Here is a 25,905-nt window from a genome sequence, read left to right as displayed (position 1 = left end):
TTTATATAAGAGACATGCCACTTCCTCAATCCTCAATACAACTATATAAGGAAAACCCGTAACGGCAAAGATGGCGGTTGTATGCACATGTCCCGCCCATCCCGCTGAAAAGCCAATCATCTGCTTTATTTAACAGTCAAGCCGGGAAACATTTAAGCCTATCGTCTGGTTCCACTGACGCATGCGCACAGTTGAGGTTTTGCGACAGCGGAGACGATTTGACGACAGCGAGTTGTGGTGTGTACAAGATCAGATGGAATCCACATGGAAGAGAGTGATAACAACGCGAAAATAAAGCATTTTATATCGACCACAAATATGTTACCTTACATTCTAAGTAAAAGACACAAAATATGTCTTATTTGATCGGTGAGTAATGTAGATGAACTGCTGCGCTTGTGACACTGACAGGGCGCATATTTAACTGAAAGAACAAGCAGAGAGAGAGAGAGCCCCGGTCGCGCGCGCGCACTCTCTCTCTCCGGAGCCAGGCGAAAGTGTAAACAATTTCACCGTCTCCAAATTAAGCGCTGTCTTGCTCTCTCTCCCTCGCACATATTAATCAAAATAAAACAACATGATGGTAAAAGGTCGGAAGACCAAAGTTTCATGTGGAGCATTCGGAGACATTTTTTCCTGAATTACCGCTGGGTGTGAATTGTGCTAAAATACGTTGCCTTATCTTCTCTGAAATGCGTTCCGCACATTCAGCTGACATAAAATTACTCTCTAAATAAACGAAAAAACCTATCCAGTGATGTAATGTTTTCTGTGTTGACACTAACCTTGTGGGATGTCCATGTCCTAACTGCTGGGATAATCACACAACCGTATGACACGTCCAATTCGCGAACTAATGACTCCTTTGAACCGATTCATTTTAATGAATAGTTAAAACAACTGATCTATACAATACATTGTTATTACTGATAAAGTGCAAACCTGCTTATATTTAAATAATGGAGAACAATATTGACATTGAATATTGTACAACACCGGCATTCTGGATAGAGACGTAAATGAAGTTGGTGTCGTGAACCCTTGCGCATGCGTAGTAAAGTATAACCTGTGGGGGAAAAGGCGTTTTAAACCTTATTTTGGGGCAAAGTCATCAAACTTTTTCAGCGATTTTGATCATATTTTACTGCTGTTTCTATACATGCAGTTTTTATGTCCCGGTGACCAGTGAAAGTGCAGTTCTGACTCTCTGCCCATTCATTTAGATAGGAGCCTGGTCTTGTTAGTCCGAAATAGCTGCCCGGAGGCGTTGCCAAGATGGCGGCCGAGTGGCACGACTTGCCTAAAAGGACTTTGGCTTCGTTCAACCAAGAGCGTTTTCCCAACAGCGGAGCTAACGTTAGTTGATAGATTCAACTTTTGCCATATCTGGCCGTCAAAACTACGAACACATCTTCCTTTTTTAAGAATGACTTAAGTGCCGTTCTTTGTTATTTTCTCAAAGAAAAGCTTAACTCCAAGTCCTCCAGAGTAGCGGCCAAAGCTGATTCAAAAGACTGCTGTTCGTCATCAGCCATTCTTTGTTTTCAAGTAGCAGGGAATTCACATAGAACCGTCACAACTCTGTCGTCATTATGTTTAGCCCGCCCACCGACTCTATACACGATGTGATTGGCCTGGCCAGACCAGAGTTTGGTTTTTCCAGCTCGAAAGTCAACGGAGAGTTGCTAGACTACCTTGGAAGCAAAATAAATTTTGCTGCCGCTAGGGTGCGTCTAGATTTCTAGGCTACCCGCCCACCAGTCCTCTTCAAAACATTCTCCCAAACAGATACCTTTTTAATCCTTTCCCAAGACAGCGGCAGGATTCAGGAAAGAAAACTTTTCACAGTCAGTTTCACTCATGAATACATCACATTATGTTGCCATTTCATGTTTTCCATTGTCTCATGGTGTCTGATTACATTTTTGTGTGTGAATGTGTGATGCATCATCTATTATGTAATATGCAAAGATGCATGCAAATACCCTCGAGTCCACAGTCCAGTGATGTTTACAACAAATGTCAAAGCAGATCACAGTACCAGAAATCTACACAATCTTTGGGTGTCACGCGTATTTCACAAATTAGACAGAATAAAGATTGGAATAAAGATGAGGAATTAAGTCACTGTTTGTAGGCTTTTCTTTTTGTTTTTTGCTCGATACGAAGGTAGAGTCTCTCATACGTACAACAAGAAACAAATTTTTCCCAGGTCGGATACTCTCCTGTTGTATTATGGTCTCTGTGTTTTCAAATATATTCTCTGCATTATAATTTCTCTATGCTTTGAAAAGCTGTAAGATGTCATTGTGTAAATCAGAGAGAGAATCTGAGGCTTTACTAATAAGACATCAAAGGTCAGTGACGGATCTAAAATCCTGCCTTTAAAGAGGTCACGAAATGTATTCTGCTCCTCACGTAGTTCAACACAATGAAATATGAATACGATTTCCATTTCATTAAACTGTGTTGCAGCTTAGCATGTTTTAGCCTCTCGTGGCTTTAAACTGTATTCAGAAGTGCATCTTGCCAAAATAGAACAGATTACCATATTAAAATATTGAGATTGACAGCGATTGGTTGGCAGTGAATGGTTATCTCGTTCATATTATTCAGCAGCGAGGCTTTTTATTCATATTTTCTTTAATGACAAACTCTTTCCAAATGGCTCATTAGTCGCATCACGCATCATTTTCAACAATCTAAACCAGAAGCAAACACTTCGTAATTGGAAGCACTAGGGCTTTGGGTCAAAGTTTAGGTCAACATTTCTGAAACCTCATTAAGCAAAAAGGCTCTGAATAATATGTATTTTTTGTCCATGGAAAGATGGTGGCATAATTCAAATGCACATCAAAGACAAAATTGTGAATACATTGCGTGTTATAAGTCTTGACCTTTTAAATTATTAAAAAAATAAGTCAAGTCAAACATGTCTGTCTTTTTTTTTTTTGCCCTTCGGTTGGATTTCAAAGTAATTGTGACACTCATTTTTAATAAATATTATAATATGCAATTATGCATAATGTATTTAAATTATGCACAGTGATGTTTTATGGTTTTGCTTCAGGACACAAATTTGACATTGACCATCAAACACAATGTGTGAACTTGTTATTGCACAGAAAATCCTAAGAAATCAAACTACAAATTAATATTATCTTGAAGTAATATGCTAAACAATATGAAACAATTATTTACATATTTGATTTCTACATTTACATTTAGCAGATGCTTTTTTCAGTCAAATCAAGAATAGGGCAACAATATACAAATGCTGTGACAAGTAATGACTTATCTATGTTATCTTTGGAACTTTGGAGAAACCGAAATCTTTCCACTGTCCTGGTTTGTCAACAGATCAAGAATCACTTGTAAGATTTAGATGAATTATTCACTCCAAAAGAGACAACAGAAGCGTAAAGGATCAAGCTACCACAGACACAGTCCCATCTCTCAGGGCACCATTTTCCGGGGCCACTGCACTGAGAGAATTTCGTCAAACGGGGTCTGAAATGCTTTGGCACAGAACAAGAGACGAAGAACAAGTTGAGCGTTGAGGCGCTGCCTGGCGTGTGTCAGAGAACATGGTGCTCTACGGGTCCACTGAGTGCTGCATAAAACACCTGCCAACAATGACAAATCACCCGTAATACCATGCCATGTGTTTCCAAGGGAGGCACAGACAGAACATTACCTTCATTTCTAGATGTCAAAAGAGGTGCCGGCGCTTTATTTTGATGGATCTTGCCAAAGAGGTGGCAGACTGTGTAGCATGAAGTCATACAGATGAGTAGCTGACAACGCTTTGAGCAACCACGCTCACCCACAACATTTATTGCATGTTTTGCTTTCCTTGTCTCCAAACGTGCAAAAGTACATGACAGCTGACAGAACATCGGGGTTACGTATAATAAACTCTAATGTAACATCATATTTCTTAAGAAAACAATTGTCTTCTCAACAATTCTCATTGTCTTGTTAGTGTCTATCAAGACTGAGTGCTTCATTAAGTTTCAAGAAACTATAAAGTGCATGTGGTAACCATACTAATAAAGTGACAGTTTAACATAACACTGTGAATCATAATTACAAATGTTTATCATTTCCATAGAATGGAGTGAAGCAAATATCAACTGCCTGATTTAAAAAAAAAAAAGTTTTATCTCATTGTAAAATGTATCACCACCCTGCTCTTCATATAAAGTTGGATATGAATTATCTACAACTTTATCCACATACATACAACACAAGCAATCAAGCAGTTAAAATTTGCTATGCGAATATACTGTATATAAACAAAATGTAAACTATATTATCGCCCAGCAATCTGGCAAATGTGACTTTAAGGCACGAAGATATTTAGATATTATTAACATTATGATTTTCTGTAAAGCTGTTTTGAAATGATGTGTATTGTGAAAAGCACTATATAAATACATTTGACTTGACTTGACTTTAGTGTTACAAAACGCACTCTATGGCACTGTATGGCAGCACTCTGAACCAGCATGACATCAGATAATATTTGAGTAAATAAGTCATAGAATGTAATTTCTGCTCTTCAGTGTTATGACCGTTTTCTTAGCCATTCATCATGCATCACCCTGACCTTGGCCAACCCATTTAATAATGTGATATGTTTCCAAGTGAAATAGGAGAATCAATGAGAAATAAATGATTTTTTTTTTATTCTTTTGGGCATTCATTGGATTGTGGAAATTTGTTTCATACCAGAATACAGCCAGACCTGAATATGATTTTGCAGTGGATTGTGGAAGAATTGGATTCTTTTTGACTGGAATGTAGAGGTTAAAGGTTAATGTTAAGGCTTATGTTTCAAATATATTATTAGATTTGATATAGTATTGCAGAGAAATGACACTTTTAAATGATTGTGTTAACTAAAAATGCCTTCAACTGAAGCAATTTCCAAATCGCAATTTGTCCATTGGTTAACAATATCCAGTCTGTGTGGCAAGTATTTTCAAAGGAAGTAGATTTTAGTTGTTTTTGATGCAGGATTTAAAAAGTTTTTTATTTGCAATAATGTAGGCTATTGATATATTTGATTTTACAAATGTGGCTTTAGATGTCTATTGTTTTGCATGATTTTATCACTTTTTAATTTTTTTTTACCTTGGTTACTAAATTGGTTAAACTGACAGTTTAGTTAAAACGTTTAGTTAGCGTTTTAAGTTTATTTTATTTATTTTATTTATGCACTAAATCAGTATTGTAACTTACAAAATAAGCTGAAAAGAAAATGATGTAATGGTGGTTATATTGAACGCAGGAGTACTACACAAAAATTGATGTTGTGGTTATCCAGTGATGTGTTTGCGCTTCAGTGACTGCTAGTCTAAGTGCAGACTTCAGAAATGAAGTTTTCAGCTCTCTCTAGCTGCACGGCTGACCCCCGTGAGACAGTGTGTGGCACACATTATTGATTACACACCTTCTGATTGTGACTCGAATCACTTTACACCCGATTGTGGAATACTATGATTTATCACACCACATCAAACAATATCAGCTCAGAAAGGGGCAGAGAAGGGGAGAAATGGAGCAAGAGACACAGAGTAAGCGACAATAAGGCCTTATGGCTGCTTAAGAGAGATGGATGGTACCCTGATCACCCTCATTGAAGTGGGTGAGAGAGAGAGAGAGAGAGAAGGAAGGAAAGAGCTTTTGGACAGGATCATTTGGAAGCGATCTTCACACAGCCCAATCCAAGGCAATATTTGGACAGGATTCATTTTTCAAATAATGTTTATGTTACAATTATTAACAAAAGATGTCTGTTAAGTAAAATAAATAAGACTTATATATTTATATATGTGTATAATTGAAGGAAATGGGGAAATCATATCTGATGCTGCTATATAGGTGCTTGTTCTATTATTTTATTTTGACATTGGATGGAATGCTAGCAGTACTTGCACCACCATCTATTATTTTACACAGAATGTTGGAAAAAGGTCAAAAGGTTCACCAGACAGCACAATAAAATGTTCACTAGGTTTTGTTCAAAATAAATTTTAGGTCAAAATAAATTGATATACAGTATGGAAGAATGCTCTATGCCGCCAGTGTTATATTGTCAGAGGACCCCTCAGGGGAGTTTGCCAAAACAACAACAATAGGTAATTTGCTTCAGAGTTTTTTTTTTTTTTTTTTTTTTGCTAAGGTGATTCAAATGAGCAAAATCACAAAGTTAAGTCTGTGAAAGACAAATTTACCTGACCTCCTCGGGGGAAAACCTGTCTGAGGAGGGCAAGAAGTACAAAGCTGTATACATGAATTTGTATGACATAGCTCAGATAATTTAAAGTTTGATGTGACATGTCTGAGTTCATATTGAGTTCTTGGCTTTTTGATCGATTTGTAAAACAAGCCCAGATTCATCGATTCATTGGAATCTCTTCAAGACATTTTACATATTTTTTTGGTGTGTGTGAAATAGTACACTGCTGTTCAACACTGTTTTCGTCTCATTTATAGAAATTAGAGTTGTTGTTTTTGGGGGGTTTTTTTTGTGCCTATTGTATTCAGAGTAAATTTATAATTATGAATATACTCTGATTTTGAAGCTGGATGTTGTTACTTAATTGACAGGGCCTAAAACTAACTTTTTGCCACACCTGCCAATGGACAGTGACTTGAGAACATTTGCCAGCAAGAATTTTTTTTTTTTTAACCAGTCATGAAATGTAGATTAATCCTTATTGCTCTTGACTCAATAACATTTGTAACTATGAGTAATTGTACTTTGTTTTTAATCTTAATCAAACAGCAATAGACACAGACAGCAGCAGGTTTATTAGGCTGCTGTCACTTTAAGAGCTAATGTACTGATCCAATATGCTGTTACAGATGCGTTTTATTTCTCAACTGTTTACGTTCATCTAAGACAGGGGTCGGCAAAAGGCGGCCCGCGGGCCAAAACTGGCCCGCCAGCAATATTTTCGGGCCCGCCGGATTATTTTGGAAGTCCTTTTTTTTTTTTTTAGCCTATTTTTATTTTAAATAACGGTTTACAAATAGTATCAATGGTGTATCATTCATTCAATCGTTTTTTCAAATTAAAATAAAAAATAAAAAACGACTTGTTTTTCCATTTATTTATTTCTTGAACTAAAATGAAAAAACGAATAACGACTCGTTTTCCGATTTTCTGATTGTGCGCTCAGATCAAAAATAGAAAAAATGAATAACGGATTTAGACAAACGGTTCACTGCCGCATACTGTGTGAAACGCCCATAAGGAATCATGCGTCGCGGGATTAAATTTTAAAGTATAAAGACGGTAGCGGTCGGAACTCTGGTGTACCTATACTATGGACGGAGCGGGCGGTCTGACTGACAATAGCCCACTCCCGACATCTTTTGACAGTGTATCCGCACTTCATTCTGACCACCTGTACACCTAGCTCTGAGGAGCTGTTTGGTACTGAAACCATTGTCAGTCAACAACATTCTTTTTTTGCAAGGATGTTTGAAATAGTTTGGCAGAAAATAGCCTACTTCATTACAGAGTGTATTTTAAGCCGGTTGCTGAATAGAACCTTGTGGGAGCGGAACGAAAAAAAAAACTTAAACCTCCTTAAACCTTAGGTGTGTATGTGTGTGTCCCGAATAAATAATAATACTCCGTATAGCTGGCCCGCTATCTAATGGCTAAAAAAAATATTGGCCCGCGGCCAAAGTTACTTGCCGACCCCTGATCTAAGACATAACTGATATGATAACAAGGATTCTTGCCAAGATGGGCATTTTGATGACGCCGCTGGCAGTGGCGCGCCACCCCAACAAATCTCGCGAGAATCACGACTTGCTTTACGGCACGACGTCACATACATCAACAACATATGAAGCAGCCTCTATGGAAGACACTAGCACGCATTTCAGACGTGAATCATGGCAGAGTCGACGAAGAAAACGAAGTAAGTGCGGTCGGAAAAGTGCAGAGACGGCTCTGCGTGAGCGGCATTTACGACAGTAACGTTTAATACAAGTACTCCACAGCGACTCTAGGGGTCGCTGTTTGACAAAAACGGAAACTGCATAGTGTGCCTTTCAGTAGTAGAGAAGAATGTTTTTTTTAAAGAAAATAGAAGACAAAGTATGAGTTGCCTGAGGAAATTGAATTGGATTCCTCATGTGGTAGGAATTGTGGTAGAGTTACTGTACATAACCAGGTGTCTAACCCTGTGGCATTGCTTGATTGATCAGAATGGCAGTTGAGTCAGAGCTGAGGATTCTGGCACAACTGTATGTACTACAGCTTCCATAGTCCTCGAGACTTCATGGGCTGCCACATAGAGTCATTTATTCTAGCACTGCCTACGGCCAATATAGAAGGCCCTGTCATCTGCAGTGCCTGAGGGTGAAAGGTATTGCAAAAAAAAACAAAAAAAAACAACTTCTATAGCAGTCATATATAATGAAAAGCTCCAGTCAGGTGGTTTTGCCAAAGGGTTGAGTTCAAAATACATATGGAATTGTTCCACTTCATTGACAACCCCTTATCCCAATTTTTTTATTGACATTAAGACAGTAGCACACTGCTTTTCACACTCAAACTTTATAGGACCACCAGGGAACAGTTGACCTCGTGCCACAATTTATTTTAGTTCCTTTCTAAGCACCTTTAAAATATGCGCTTTTAAAAAGGTGGTTTTCTACTATTACTCATAAGTACCACATAGGGACTACATTTTGATTAATTAAAGTGCAACACACTCTTGCATAATAAAAAACAAAACAAATTGCATTCAATTAATGACATAAAAAGACCACATAGTATTAGCGGCTGTGAAAAACGTGATGTTTTATCATAAACATTGTAATGAGGTCACCACGTTTTGAGGCTCTGCAGTGCTACGCTAACCCCTCATCACTGTGGTAATGTCTCCAGGTGTGCAGCACTGCTAACAAGACACACTGGGACTTATTTAGCAGATTCAGTGTAGTGTGAAAACACAGTCTGTTTGAGGGTATGGAGTCTGTCTTTCACAAATGATTGGAATGCAGAACTTAAAGTTAAGCCCAAAAAAAGAAGACTATTTAGCCTCTCTCATGTGAGTATAACATGTGAGATACTTCTTCCGTGGAGCAAAAACTTCAATATTTTGAAGAGTCCTCATACAAGGACAGTTCAGATAATAAAAATACTTTAAATGTAGTCTACTCCTCTGCTATGTTAAGTCTTCTGAAGCTAAATAATAGCTTTGTGTGAGAACTTGAAGCATTCCACATTCCTGAACTGGAATATCGTGCTGTTACAAAACATTCAAGAACATATGGTTTGACATCAATGTCTTTAAACCTGGCATAATATTTCTGTGCTAGCGAAAGGGGAAGACTTGAAGATTACTAGTCTTACAAACTGATTTCATAAAACTGAAGAATAGTCAGTCACTTTCATTCCTGTATGAATCTGTGTTTTTGAACAAATTGTTTGAGTGAATGATTCAATGATTCACTCATGAAGACTCTTGTTTGTTCTGTTCCTTGAATGAATCAGTGATTAAAAAACATGATTCGTTCAAAAACACTGATTTAAAAACACTTCATGCTCACTTGAACACTTACAGGTCACTTGAACACTTTCCTGTCTGAAATAATCTGTTTTTGAACTAATCATTCCAGTCATGTAACTTTCAGAAATAGTCATTTAAATGAAATTACAGTCAGCCTCTTTAATTCCAACGAAATTCATGTGAATGCACGTCATGTTATAATTATGACTTCCAAATGCATGTCTGAATGAACATGAAAGGCAACATGAGTGCAAATGTTTTCAAACAAAAACAATAATTTAATGACTGATTAAAAGTCTATTAGATTTTCAATGCTGGGTTTTTGTTGTTGTTTTTGTTGCTCTAGCCCCACTTTTGGTGTAAATCACACTTGAAATCAGATGCTAATAACGGTTAAGGGCTTGGGTTGCATTTTTAAACACAGGTTAAGGTTAATAAGTGCAGGAAATTCAATCATATTTACACTGTAAAGAATATTATGCCCTTCAGTCAGTCACTTAACCCCATGACACTGTACTTGCAATTAATGCACTGTAAATTGATTTAAATTTACATTCATTTGTCAATGTGATTATGCAAGTATTAATTAGAGATGTGCTCTGGCAACTAGACTGTTGAAATTCTTGATCTTCAGTCTTACTTTTAGTACATTGTATATTGAGCCACTGTCAGTTTATCTATTTTTTGCATCCTCTATATACTGCTAGAGTAACTCCCATAAGACAACTTATTGGTTAACATTTACCCTTGATAATCCTTTTCTTCATGAGGTGTTCATCTAATTGTACAGTTTTTAGGGCATGCAGAAATACCCACCCAGTGTTTGTTGAAACACATTTGCTACTAACATCATACTGTTACACAACCACACCACAGGATTTGTCCCAGTATATATATATATATATATATATATATATATATATATATATGTATGTGTGTGTATATGGATATGTGTATATATTTTTTTTTTTTCTATTTTTTGAAAAACAGATATGAAGTTCACTAAACTTTTCCCCCCTCACTATGTACTCTGTGGTATGTCTGCTTTGAATTATATATTTACCCAGATGAGAGAGATGCCCGTGTATTCTGAGCTACACAACCACTTTAGTATAACTTATTGAAGACATAGAGGCTGAAGAACCATTAGAGGTTACCGGTGCAAGGTGCTCTTTGGGTAACTCTGTGTTTACACAGTGTCACTCAGATGTCTCTGATTTCAATGTTAATGCCGTGTACTGACGACAAAGATGTCAAAATGATCCCAGTTCACATGGACTCACGAAAACAATTAAAAACGCTGTATTCTGTATGCCAGGCCAGTAGTCGATGTTGGCGATGTTGCTTTGAAAAGAAGCTATACACTATAAGACTATACTGAACACGTAAGTTTTCCGATTTTGCGTTTTTGTTCACACGGAGACGATGCACTTTAAAAACCTGTTTTCAAAAGTTTGTGTTTTCAGGCCCCCAAAACGCTTTTGTTGTGTAAATGAACGGTTAAAATGCATAAAAAGTTTCCTGTTTTTAGTTGAAAATGGTGTCGTGTAAACGTCCCCTAAAATGGTAAGACAGTCTGATTGATTGATTAACTGATTGGTTGGTTGGTTGAGTGAGTGACACGTTTCAAAAACTCTTGGTTCAGTTCAGAACTTTCTCATCTAACCATGGAGTATTTTAAGATTAAATGCATTTATCAAGATATGTTTTAGTCATTTGTGCTTGGAAAAAATCTTTCTCTAGTTCCTTGTAATTTATTTCTCCGTCAGCGTGTCAAAGTTTGAGTGATCGCAATTCTAACTCTGATCTTAAAGCAATGTGCAATTTTGCAGGGACAAAAACATTCCACATGATGAAAATGTCAGCCTTTTTAACTTATGGACATGCACATGATAAAATGCACATCTGAGAAAGAAAATGTAAAAAATGTTAGAGAGAGAGAGAGAGAGAGAGAGAGAGAGAGAGATAAGGTCTTGTATATGCAGATGGAGTTTTCACAATGTATTTGAACTTTCCAGGAACATTGTGGTGAGGATGATGAGTGTCCACTTTAGTTGATGAGTGAGTTTGAACAAATACACTGACTTTGATTAATATTACCTAGACAAACCTTTTTTTTTTTTTTTGCCACAGTAAGAACATAGATTTAGGGCTGTTTTTCCTTATATCAGTGCAATCAAATATGTGAAAGTGGGTGATGTATCATGAATTTCTACTTTTTAAACTTTTTGAATGATTGAAGCCATCAGATTAACTAAGGTGTGATGGGGTATCAGATTAGATTAAGCACACTTAATCTTTTACTCATCCTTTCCAACTTTCATAGTGCAATGTACATTTATAACTTGGTATTATATTACCTTTGCATCATATTACAAAAAAAAATTGTTAATGCTGCTGTGAGGGTTTTTCTGATACAGCGCCTGTTGGAGTGACGGTAAAATTGACATCTTTCTCTCTTCCGACCGCTCGTTTTTAAATCTTCCCTTTAAATCTTTTGACATCCGCTTCAAACATTACAATCATAATAACTTTCATTAACTCTGCAATATGTAAATCCACTTCACCAGCTAATTACTCTCCACCAACAATGCCACTGAAATATACAGAACTGCTTAAATAGTTCAAACACAAAATTCTAAATATGGCTTCAGGCTTGTTTCTGCACCCGGAACAGATACGTTGGATGGGTTAATTATATGCGAGATGCTCACATTCCCTCTTGACAGAACGCTAGTGTCTCGCATATAAATCACCCATCCAACATACTGTATCTGTTCCGGGTGCATTTTTTGTTGTGTGTCATGAGTAGTTGCTTAAAGTATTCCTAAAATGTTAGACATTTCATTCTATTTACCTGTTGAGACGGGCCTTCTGTGGCCTCTGACACACTGGAAAGAGACATGACTAATCTGCAAAATTGGATTAAGCCAAAAAATACACTTTCATTTCTCTTGTGCTCATCTTGGTGTGAAATTAGTGGAAAAAATGTAATCGCTGATGAATCCACCACAGGTCAATTAGTTGAGTACCTGTTTGACATTAAAGATATTTAGTCAATTAGTTACAGTGTGGTGGCTCGGGTGACCGATTGGTTGGTAACAGATGACTGTGAGATATTGACTGTGCGAAGGAAACACTAGGATTCAGCCACTGGTCTAATTAAGAGAGTCAACCAGGGGTGCTTTTCTGAATACTGATTTCCAACACATTACAGTAACACTTATATGTCCGGGAAAATGCTGCATGTCTGAAGTCGTATATCAACGTTTAATTGAGTTGAGTTCCATAAGGAGGTTCAGAGACACTAAACTGGCCATGGTAAGAGATTATACATAAGTGTATTTTTGTTTTCAGGCTTTTTTTGAGAGAGAGTGTGATATTGCAAGTGTGATATTGCTTTAAAGGGGCTATTAGAATTCAGAAACCTTGTTATTAGTGAAACCAGTGGTTGTTAAAGGTGCTCTAAGCGATGCCACGCATTTTTTAGGCCAAAACATTTTTTGTCACATACAGCAAACATCTCCTCACTATCCGCTAGCTGCCTGTCCCCTGAACACACTGTAAAAAAACGCGGTCTCTCTAGACACCACAGGCTCCACAAACGGCAACAAAAACAAACTGGGCTCACCCTCACCACGAAACACAACAAACAGTGCTCCAGCCAATCACAGACAAAAAGTATTTGAGGGTGGGGTTTGGGGGGTTAGTGCGCGTACACATGAAGGGGGTGTGTGGAGGAGAGAGAAGCATGAAGAGGGAAGTTTGAATTATGGCCGACACGCGACCAAAGAGACGATGTTCTGATGAACAAATTGCAAAGAAGAGGGACAAGGATAAGGAACGCACGAAGTACCGAATTTACATCGGAAAAACCTTTTGAAGGTGGCGAGAACTCCGGCGGCACAAGGGCTTCCGATCCGACATTCAGTTGCTCTGTTTTTGCAGAACAGGTAAATCCATCTTTCTTTCTAAACTGACGTTCATGTTCGCCAAACCAACACAAGGATGTAATTGACCTTTCGCCGGCCCCTCCCCCAAAACGGCCATTGTCCAATCACACATCATAGCAACCGTTACTATGTGAGCAGGTCCGACAAACATTAGCAAGATTGTGAAGCGTGCGCCCATGGCGTTTGTAAATCGGACACTACATACCCCGAGAGATTGTCTGGAGGAGTTGTGTTCTTTCCATTCCCAAAGCCGAAAACACAACGTGAGCGGTGCCTACAATGGATAAAACAGTGTGGACGGCCCCACTCCCAGTTAAATGTGTCGAACATTACGAAGCATAAATACGTCTGCTGGCTGTGGTATCGATGGCTACTTTGTTTTGTTTTTCTGATCTGAAAAACGATCCTATCTGTAACTCAAAAAACATAATATTGTCTGAACCGCGAGTTTTATGATCCGTTGCCCCACTAATAAATATTATGGTCTCAACCGCGATTTTTGTGATCTGTTGTCCCCCTAATAAATATTATGGTAAGTGAATTATGAAAGACAATCAATGAAAGTTATTTAACGTTAGATGCAAATTAAGGCTATGTCTGGTTAAACAGTTATTGTGTGATTTCGTTTATTGTGCTTTGTCAACTTGAAGCATGAATTTGAGAAAGAAAATCATTTTTGGAAGAAAATGCACCACATACTTTTGTCAATGATATAGGCCTAAGTTATTGCTAAAAGATTGTAAAATCTTTCAGTTCTCCCTGCCTAATTGTAGTTGAAAAGTCAAATTAAGCTTGATTAATGATATACTGTGACTGATCAAATAAACTACAGCATCGGGAATATAACTCCCATGTGTTTTGCAGCATTTAAAATTTTAGTCGTGTTATGCGAAAAAACACACATAAGAAATTATTGCTGACAGCACTTTTATTTTCAGAGACAGTTTTTTCTTTCACACAAAAACACAACAGTAAGTGTCTTACAATGCTTTTAAACACTTGTTTCCTTGTTCTTTGTCATAATCACAAATGATATGAACACCGGTAAGCATTAGCCTCGATAGAGACGTAGATAGTAGTCGTGTCTCCTTCATTGCGTATTTTTATATTATAATATATCCCTCCACTGCATACTGTAACCCTTTTTGCCTCGATCTGGAGGATATCGCGGAGGTATTGCTCCAAAAAAGGTCACTGACACGCACGGGTATACCTTTTTCCGTCATGGCAATCTGTCGCGCTGGTCGTGTTTGACCATTTGTTTGTCGGACGTAGCAACAGTAACTAAGGGGGGCGGGGCTCGGCGAAAGGTCAATTAGCTAGAACTATGCAGTCAGCGTTAACTTTGGTGAATACAACATATAACGTTATGTTTCTAGCAGCTAGCGATCAATCTCTATTGTAAATGATCAAGCAAATTCACAGTAACGTAGGGCGACAATTTGTGTGAATGGTTATTTTCATCCACTGTTTGTTATGAATTTGAATGTTCATTTATAGGCTGTTGACAACTTTGACTAAATTTGTTTATGACGCCGCCGTTGTTTATGCTCACTGGGAAACGCGAAGCTAACGTTATCTTGCTATTATTGCGTCCTTGTATGGGAGCTATAGTTATAACCTCAGGTGGCGAAACGATTTTAAGATAATGTTTCTCTTTTTCTGCATTCTGTTCTGCAATATATAAAACCCTTTATCTAACTTGGGGACATTACACATTGAATGAAGTATCAGTAAAACTTCACTTTGTTTGTGACTACTTTGACTTTCCTTTATGCCGGAAGGGAGGGGAGGAGGGAGGAGACGGGATGAGGAGGAGCCTCCGTCTATTTAGCCTCTGTTTTGTTTGACAACAATTCGAATGTCAACAAGAAGTTTCGACTCCCGGGATCGCGCAGAGCACCTTTAAGTGAACTGCACACATAAAGCACAAGAGACTGAACGTGATTCAATGTCACCATATACTCACGGCAAAGTTATTTTTCATTCTTTGCTTAGAAGTAAAAAGAACCTGGAAATACCTTTGCAGCATTTAGGCATGTGAGGGTATAACATTTTCACACTGCAATAATTGCTAGCTTTTATCACAATATACAGTATTATCATGATTTTTAAATAAGTTGAAAAAAAGTGTTAACTTTTTTCCTTACAACAAAAATAACTGAACATTTAAAAACAATCAAGCAATAGACAAAAATGTATTAAGTAAACAAATATTTAAAACAGAATAAAGTGCAAAAGAATGAAAAAAGAACAATAGGAAACACTTTGCAATAAGGTCTCATTAGTTACGTTAGTTAATTAAGTTTCGATTAATACATACAAATTCTTACATAATAGCCAATATGACTATTTAATAAACCAGAAGTTAATATTCATTTAAATAACATTTTAAAAACAATCTACACAGTTACTTTGTACATTTTTGCCAACGATGATATTTCCAAACAAAGCAACAGGAAATGTTTCATTTCCTCAGTGAACCGGTTCAGTGAATGATTCTATTAATAATTCACAAATGCAGACTAACGATGTAACTGTAACATGTAGAAAAAGTGACTGTAATCGCCATCACTATTGCACATACCAGTACATACAGTGTGTAACATGCAAACACAAGTGGAGTGATACAAATAAAGTCCCAGTGCTGTTGTATATTTACAGTCATTTAAATTTCTCTCGCTTCTTCTAACATCTTGTTTTTTGTTTTTCACTGAGCTTGGTGCGATGCATTCTGGGATTGCTTTCTTCTCAAAGGATGTATGAGAGTTCGGTCAAAATGAGGTATCTAAGGAGGCATTATTAGTATTATATTTTTATTGCAGAGAAGAAACATTATTGCGTATACAAAGAACTTAAAAGGAATAGGGAAGGAAAAATAGGCCATAAAACAGGTAAACAAAGGAAACCTCAATCAGTAAGAAATATAAGATCATAGTCCATAAGAATTTTGCTATGCTTATAAGTTTAAGAGATATTACAGTGTGGAAATTTCAGCAAGAAAGACATCAAATCTAGGCAAAGTGTTCTAGGCACACTGTCCTGCAGAGTTTAGCTCTGACTTGCCTCAACAGACCAGCTTGGAAGTTTCTAGTATGCCTAGTAAAACCTTGATTAGTAATATCAAAATTTGCAATTCAAAACAAAGAAATTAATAAGTTCAACAGAATGGTTACTGTCAGAAAAATAAATACGTTGCATGGAGGCAAAATAATCACGCCGTAAAAGTCATGTGACTAATGACGTCATGACAATGATTGATAGACGACACCCCTTCACTAGCAACTAAGCCAGCAGACTGGGAAAAAGAGTTCACTTTTAATAGCCCTCCAGAAAATTGGGCCCTAGCAAAACATTTGAAATGCAATAATGATACGCTTACCATTTATACAAGCTGCTTACAATTGAATCAGAAAATGTTTTTGCCCCCAGAGAGTGTATGGCATATTTCAGCAAGACCATTATAATCAGCCAAACTCTGATCCCTTGAGATTGTACTTATAATAAACTCATAGCACTGCTTTTATGATGACATCATGTGAAAGTCATGGAAGTGAAATCTTCTGACCTTGCTTGTGTGGCAATAAATCATTTTACTTTTTTTTTTATATATATATATATATTCAATTAAATTCTCCAGCATAAACAGACATGAACTTCAACATGAACACAGTTCAATGTGCATGCTAACCACAAGGACACGGCTCCGACAGCTTATACTGTTTGATATCAACGTGATACAAATTATGCAATGCATGAACAATGCATTATCAAGGTGATGCAATGCATTATCTATGCACAATCAAAGTTTCTAGACTTTTTTTATTCTTCTCCAGACTACGATTACCTTTAGTCACCCCACACCCTTCTACTAAAAGGCTAAGTTAGCTCACCTCCACTGCCACCATGCATTTGCAGCTCTCCGTATTACTATTCATGTTCCGATGAAAATAGAAAAGCACATTTTTATTAGTAGAAATGTCTTTGTGCCGGTATCATTTATTCAGGTTTCTCTCTGAGAAAGAACATGAAAAAGTGCTTTAGCTCCAAGCCGTTATTTTAACCCCATCAAAGGACGCACATCTTCCCACAGTAGCTACAATGAAAGTGACTTACGAGAGAGAACTGCATGTGTATATGAAAGAATGCATTTAATGTTGTCTAACGACAGTGATGCACGTTGACCCTTCGAGTTTCAAGGTGAAAGGCCTCTGCCAGCTGAACCGACTCGTCTCACCGCCTCTGACAGCTCCGAGAGTGAGCTACAGAGAAGATCTACGGGAATCGGATGTTGCTCTGTTATCCAAACAACCTTTGTGGCTCGTCGCCCTGTTCTGTTTGTCAAAGATACAGTGCTTTGACAGAAATCCAAGGAAATGCTTAAAAGGACTTGCACCCAAAGACGTGCTGTCATTCACACTAGCGCAGGAGTGGGCGATCAGGAAACCGCTGACTTTGTACAGCATTCTTATTTATTTGAGTATTTGAAATGTGAGTAAGTGTGTAACATACTGTGAATATTTAGTATTACATTTGATAGTCACCGTTATGCTGTTTGACAATAATGTAGAAACGAACTTCAAATTTGTCTGGGATGCAAGTGGCTATATACATTAAATCTGAGGGAATGCTTCAGTGGGAATCTCTTGTGAAAGAATAAGCTTCAAGTACACATTTTCAGTCAATTTTTTATTATTTAATGAAACTGCTCTTGCATTAAAGAAATATTTAATGAATTACAATTTGGAAAGTTGTATACAATTTTATTTTGGGGGACTTTTTCAAAGTCACACTGTTATTACCAAATATATTATATTATAAAAACGTACCAACTATTAACATTATCAGCTTACCCCCAAATGTAAAAATATTTTTAAGTATTATTATTTGGCTGGTAGTTTTCCTTTTTTTTATGTAAACAATTTAACGATAGTACATAGCAACATTTTAGCTGGATGTTACGATGTATTTATGCCTGAAACATTTATTAATTTATCAATAAATTTTCGATAAATTTATCAATAAATTTGGTATAGCATACATTCCTATTAATGTGTTAATGTTTACATATTATATTATACATTATAGCATATGTTTACAGTCTGTCTGTCTGCATTGCTGAAATTAAGTGAGTGATATTTTGCTTTCAAAATGGTTAAAAATAAGAGGTGGCTAATTTTTTAGATTAGATGAATAAAACCACCACAGCACTGTAAAAAATGATATGATCAATAAGTTATGATAACATACATTTTTTACATTGCTTTAACTCATCAAAATAAGTCAGTCAGTTTAATGACTTAAACATCCAAGTTGATTGTACTTAAAAATTTAAGGCAGCAACTTTTTTTCACAGTGAGGGTATAGCTATGCAGTTTTTATGGTGCTCTAGGTTGTTAAGTAGTTTTGGGTCAGTATAAGAACATGGGATTTTGCTGTCATTTTATCGTATTTAAATTACGGTTCATTTTGAGAAAATATGGTTACAATCAGACTGAACATACATATTTGATGATTTTAAATGTAAAAAAAAACAGCATAACCTCAAACAAGAATCTAAGTCTAAAAAGGAAGAAGGCAAGAACCAATTTATCTTGCATCAGAATTTTTAAAACATGCATAATAAATGTGAAAAATGTTTTGGAGGCATATACTGCAGTTGTTTACATGCTCGTCTGTCTGCATCCACCTCTGTAGGAGAACTTGACCTTCACACGGTGTCCTGCGATTGACAGGCAACATAAAGTCAAGCCCAGCTAATTACATTAAGAAACATAGATCCGTGCAGGCAGTGGATGTGACAGGCACATTGATCAATCTGCTATGCATCCCTGTGAGAGACTCTGCATTCGGGGATTCTATAAAGCACAGAACTGGCCGTTTGAAGAACGTGTATAGATAATGGGCATGCATAGGAATCCAGCATTGTGGTTGCACTGGAGGCTAAACAGGTTGCTGATACCTGACAGAAGCCTATTGAAATACACTGGGGAAGTGAGCTCACTTTCACACTTTATATAAAGTACTTTATGTAAGCTGTTCTGAATAAGAGCATCAGCTTAATGCTTTAAATGTAAACAGCTTTAGATAAGTATATGTAAATTTATACATAGTACACATTTTGTGCAGCAGTTACTGTGAGTATGTAAAGCTGCGATGCATGTATTTTTATCTTGAAATGACAGTTTAAAGACACAGACAATATATGTCAAGGTTCAGTTTCTTAAAGATGAGCTATTACTTAATATTAATGAGAATCCTACTTTGGAGCAAAAACAGCTTATGATATTTCAGATGCTCATGTGACACTTTATAATATATAATTAACAAACATTACTTTGTGCATGCTAACTGTAAACATGATTAAGTTGCCAGAACTAAAAAAAAATTGAGGCAATCAGTTACATAAAAATGTTTAAGTTAAGAAATTCAAAGTTTAAGCAAGCAGAACACTTAATTTTAGCATTTACTCTCCCTTTTGAGTGCCATGAAAGCATGCACGGGAAATAGAAATCCCAGCCCAGTTTCCGTTAAATTTAAGTTAGTCTAAATTAAAAGAAACAAGTTCATAAAACTCAAAATAATGAAACAAAATTTAGATTACTTAAAATGTTAGTTTTGTGAACTCAAAAGAAAAAAGAAGGTTCTAAATACTCATAAAAGTTAATTTTCTTGAACTAATTTGTTTAATTTAAGTTGGCTCTACTCAAACCAATTAATTATTTTGAGTGTTAGGGTTTACAGTGATATTATTGCTCATAATTCTTATTAAATAGTTAGCGTATATTCAAACTTTTTACTCATGTCTGTACATGAACTATTGATGTGTTTTAGTTTTATGCATTTAATGGTTACATAATGTTCAGCCTTTTGAAATATGAAAAAATAGTACTGTACATGTTTTTGTAGCTTTTGAAATGACTCAATCTGTCAATTACAGCATAATATATTATTCTCAACTAAAAAAGCAGAAGAAGACTTAAAAGCTTTATAACATGGAATAAAGAAAGTGCAGCTTTTAAGCACATAATTCATCCTTGGTGCGTAATTGATGGAAAGTAGTCCATGATAGCCATGAAGAACTTTTAGATGAAATGACAAGGAATGTTTGGTTTCCGCTCTGATCAAAAGGCCAATTAAGCTATTTACAGTCAGTATAAATTGTTTGTGGAGATCAGATGTAAAGGGCACCATGCTTCTGTCTGACAACAAATCATTGTATTTCCAGTCTGAATTAAGCTGTAATACATCATTGTCCAGGGCTAGAATGCAAAAAAAACTGTTACCAAACCCGTCAGGCCACATCTTCATATAATAATTGTAGGAAAATGTATGTAGGAAAAGCAGAATAGCAACACAGTCCAAACCACTATAGCAGACAGGGAAAGTCTATTTCACCCTTTTAAGAACCCTCCAAAAACAACTGATCACTGGAAAGACATCTGCAATATTGTTCGCACAACTTTATTTGGTCAGAAAACATGGCCAATGTGCAATGGAGAAACGATGGTCTTTTCAGCCAGATATGTAATAAGGACGTCTACCAGCAGGGGCCAGCGGGCCAAAATACCTGGGAAAACATTGACCCCTTGCTAGTCAACAATCATCAACAGCAAGTAGCAAATCACATTCATGGCTGTGACATGCTAAATGCACTGAAATAGTATTTAAATGAAGTCATCATTCTTTTCAGCACAAACACAAATCTTATGTTAATTAGGCTCATTATGATCGTGTCTCATTCACAGAACTCAGCGCAATTAGCATCATATTGTTGCCCACGGAAAGCAGGGAGTAAATGAAATGTAATATTTACGATTTCTATTGATCATGGCAGTGGGAATTCATCAAAAGATCAAAATAACAGAGAAGAGTGCAATAACCGAGCATCAAATCCAAATGTTCAGCATTTTAAAGAGCCGAGTGACTGCGAACTGACCAGCAACATCAACTGCGTTGTGCAAATTGCATTCAGCACAAAATGTAGTGAATTGTGTGATAGCAAACACTGTGTGCAAACAGAAAGCTTGTGGTGGTGGTACAATTCATTGTTAGAAAATCCAATGTTTTCCAATGGACCCTTTTCACAGTCTGTGTTGGTGCATTTCCACAGTTATCAACATTGCAAATCTAGAAAAGTTTTTCATATTTCCACTTATATAAAAAATACATGGATAACACTATACGTTGTTATATTACCTTGGTAGTAAATAAAAAATTTTTTTGGTGCAGACTGGTCACTATGATTTCAGATGGAAAGGTTAGTCTCTGGTTTAGGTCGACACACATTTCCCAGTACCTAGCAATATTCAGCTGGCAAGAGACAGGAGATCAAGGCTTAGTGCACTGTTTCTCTCCTTCCCGGATAAAAGGTGTTAATTGCGGGAAGGCAGTCTGGGCATCTTGGGAAATGGCGCTGATTGAAACCCTCTTGTCCTCTAGTGCTGAAGCCAAGCACCTCAATACTTGTTTATGACGCCAAGTGTATCTCCCTTGCGTTAAGCTGTTCTCACAACCCACAAGGATGTGCTTGAGGGTTGCTGGAGCTGCACACTGGCGACAGGCTGGATCCTTTCCATTCGAAAGATGTAGGTGTGTTGGAGAGGGCAGCACAGCATGTGTGGCCCTGATGATGAAACTTAACCTGTTCGTGTCCATGTTCCACAGGTCACTCCATGTGATTTTATGCCATCCCACCTCATCCAGCTGCCTTGCTGGGCTTGTGAGACCGCTCTGGCACATCTGGCTGCTTCCTCCTAGCAGCACACCTCCTTCACCATCAGTTGCCGGTGTTCATATAGTGTAGCCTTTTGCCATGTGGGTGTTGTTGTTCCCAAACCAAGTCCCCCCTGCCATATTGGACTTGCCCCACAATGTCCCGGTGTCTGAGGGCCGCATTTGCTTCTGCTACTTCCAGAGCTGGATCCCATGTCCTCCCAGTTGCTAGGGTCAACAAGTTTCTTATAAAGGGGTCACGAGACTCCTTGAGTGTCATCTCCAGTCTAGCTTTGGCACATTTACTGTATACTCATCCACATGGCTTGATTTAGCCAGAGAAAAGACTCCCATACAGGCCTATACTGCTAAGGCATCTTTGTAGATGATAGCCACTCCAGCCACTCGGCATGGGAAAGTGAGATCTTGTAGATGGTAATTGGCCATGTAAGACGAGGCAGCAACCCAAATTGGAAGCACCACAGCGTCAACTGGAAATGCTATAGTTTATTTATGCATGTATGTATGTATGGTATGTATGTTGCTGTTTTTCAACTTTTGCTGTTGGAGCAAAGGGCATACAAAAGTTATATTTGCTGTCATTTCAGAGCCTGCCCCAGCAGAGTCAAAAAAATTATATTCTATTTCTTCATTACAATCCATTTTCACATTCATCTTGACTAAGGAGGCAAGATAGTCCAGGTAAGGGAGTGATGCCCCCCACCCCCCATTCCCCCGCCCCCAGAAGTTTATCCAACTATGATGACTTTCGCTTCTGAGAACCCCAGAAATGTGAAAAGGGTCCATTTATCAAATCAGTTAGCAAATGAGCAATGCATTTTTATATTTTATTTTAAATCACACGAGTGAAGGCATGCACACGTAAGGAACACAGGGTTAAAAGGTGATTGTGCATGGTTGTGCGTGCAGTAATGTGATGTTGCCGCAGTCCACACGTCCTCTTTTAGATGGTACACACTCACTGAGCAGACATGTAGTCGAGCTGTCAGACACACACAGCAGGCAAAGCCCCTGAGGGTTACAGCCCTGGAGTGGAGCTCCCATCCCCAGTGCATTCTAATAAGCTCTCGGCAGCCTGACTCTCTGCAAACCAAGGTTAATCTAGGTGTCAACACCTGTCGTCGGAATTGGATATTGCTCTGGGGTGATATGAGCAAGCACCACATACACGTATAGTTCCCCAACGTGACTTTCCCTTTGTTCCCATTTTCCATATTCGGATCAGTCACTGGCTTTGCTTGGTTTGATTCGAAAAATAAGAATAATTCCAAGACCCGCCCCTTTATTTACCAGTTCTAGAAAGAGTTACACTGAATAAATTTCACACTTGATTACAGTGCAACTGTGTGCAATAATTCATACTATTCTATCATCACTAATCTCTAGATATATTGTTTCTAAATGGGGTTGTTCTCTTGAGAGCAATTTTCACCTGCCAAACTAAGCATTAAATATGATCATATGATATGCATCAACTGGTTACTTCTGCCAATGCTATGCTCTAAAACTTTTAACACTGTGCCTATGAAAGGGTGTAATGATTGTGAGGTGGAAGTGCAGACAGTTTTCAGCATTACTCATGTTTTATGTCAACATTTTAAGAATTGAAAACTACAACGCTGCTAAACAGTTTGGAGATTTTGGATGGAGAAGCATTTTGTTAGGCTTGTCAGCTATCTTTCTTGATATCGTGTTTACCTTTGTCACACTTGATTCAGAATGTTTTTGACTATCATATCATAATTACATTTTTGGTGAAAACGTGAGTTTGACTGTGCAGAAGTTGCATATTGGCCCGAGTCAAAGGAGCTGCCTCCAATTGCTGCCTCAATACTGGCTTCATACCTGTTATTATTTCATTAATACTATTCTAGAGTGTTCTAAGGGTAGAATAATAACTCAAATGTATTACAATCCACATTTTGTTGCGTTTGTGAAGCCAATACTGCATCTAGTGACTGTGAAGGGCCATGCGAGATGTTCAACTTCACTTTCATGTTCATCAAACCATTCTGTCACGAGTCTTGCTGTGTGTTTTGGTGCATTATCATGCTGATACACAACACCCCCATCAGGGTACAATGTTTGAACCATTAGGTGAACATGGTCCTCCAGAATGGCTCTGTAGTCAAGCACAGTAGGGAATACCATGATATTGCAGCCCAAACCATCACTGATCCACCACTGTGCTTCACAGTCTGGCTGTTAAGCCTCTTTAGGGCTTCTACACTCCGTAACTCTCACGGATGTGGGAATTAAGAAAGACAGTGAAGGTGGTTCATCAGAGAACAATACATGTTTCACATTGTCCACAGCCCAACATTTGCATTGTTGGCACAAATGAAACCGGCATTTGGCATTGCCATGAGTGACCAAAGGTTTGGCTACAGCAGCTCGACCATGAATATTGACTCTGTGGAGCTCCCGACAAACAGTTTTGATGGAAACAGGAGACTCGAGGTGGAGTTGGGCAGCTGTTGTTTTATGTTTTTTGGATACAATCCGGGTCAGCCCCTGGACATCCCTTTCAGAAAGCTTCTTCTTGCGTTGACAGTTACGCGTGTTGGATGTGGTTCGTCCTCGTGTGGTGGTATGGCGTTAATTACCCTGGATACTATAGCCCTCGATACACCACAAAGACTTGCTGTCCCCGTCACAGATGAGCCAGCGGGACATGCACCAACAATTTGTCCTATTTTGAACTCTATGTCTCCCATTATGTTGTGTGGATTGCAATATTGTATGTACAGCTGTGCTATTGCTCTGCTAAATCAACCTTCACACTCTGCTCTAACTAATGGAATGTAAAATAAGTGAAGATTGGCCCCCAGGCCGCGCATATATATAGGTGTGTAAACTCATACACTAAATTGGCCAGTGTTTTATTGTCCAACCCCTGTAGGTTTAGTGCTCAATCTGTGCATTTACTTATTCCAAACCTGTATGAATTTCTTTATTAGCTGAACACAAAAGAAGATATTTTAAAGAATGTTGGTAACAAGACAGTTGATGGGCCCCATTGACTTCCAAAGTAGGAAAAAAATACTAGGGAAGTCAATGGGGTCCATCAACTGTTTGATTACTGACATTCTGTAAAATATCTTCTTTTGTTGTCAGCAGTATGCAATTCATACATGTTTGGAACAATTTGAGGGTGATTAAATGATGACAGAATTTTCATTTTTGGTTGAACTATCCCTTTAAGGAACTGAAACAGCTAGGGTTTACAATGTTCCCTGAAAGCCCATCCTTCATTATGATAACACCATTGACAGGCAACATCTTCATCTGCCTGAAGCAATCACATCCAGCTAAGCTTGAGTGGCTCATACATACAGAGTTCCAGTTAGGGGTAGAGTGTCAAATTCTATCACTTTAAAAGCCATACGATCATCATTTGTGATGGAGAAATGATCCAGTAGCTAGAGTAATCTCTTGTTATCCAGTGGGAACTGTGATGGTTAAATTATTTCAGAACAAGGATGCAACATATTTACAGACTAAGCCCGTATGAGGAACTACAAGTATTTTCTTTATCCTTTAATTTGCACTTTGTCATGCTCCTTCCATATTGTCCATGTCCATGAATGAAATGTCCAGGTCACATTTCACACCAAACTAAGTAATTATTTCTTTATTTTTAATGCAAAACATTTTTATTTACAGCCTTA

The 25,905-nt window shown here is 37.6% G+C and overlaps 1 protein-coding gene across 1 annotated transcript in view; it reads right to left on the bottom strand.

The window, feature by feature from the left end:
- Window positions 1-25,905, bottom strand: part of mespaa (mesoderm posterior aa) — a 259,472-nt gene that overhangs the window by 155,556 nt on the left and 78,011 nt on the right. The gene's annotated exons all lie outside the window — the stretch shown is intronic.

This window comes from Leuciscus leuciscus, assembly GCF_965113295.1.
Source record: "Leuciscus leuciscus genome assembly, chromosome: 2".
Classification (NCBI taxonomy): domain Eukaryota; kingdom Metazoa; phylum Chordata; class Actinopteri; order Cypriniformes; family Leuciscidae; genus Leuciscus; species Leuciscus leuciscus.
Note: the sequence above shows the minus strand (reverse complement) of the source record. Positions and strands in the feature narration are given on the sequence as shown.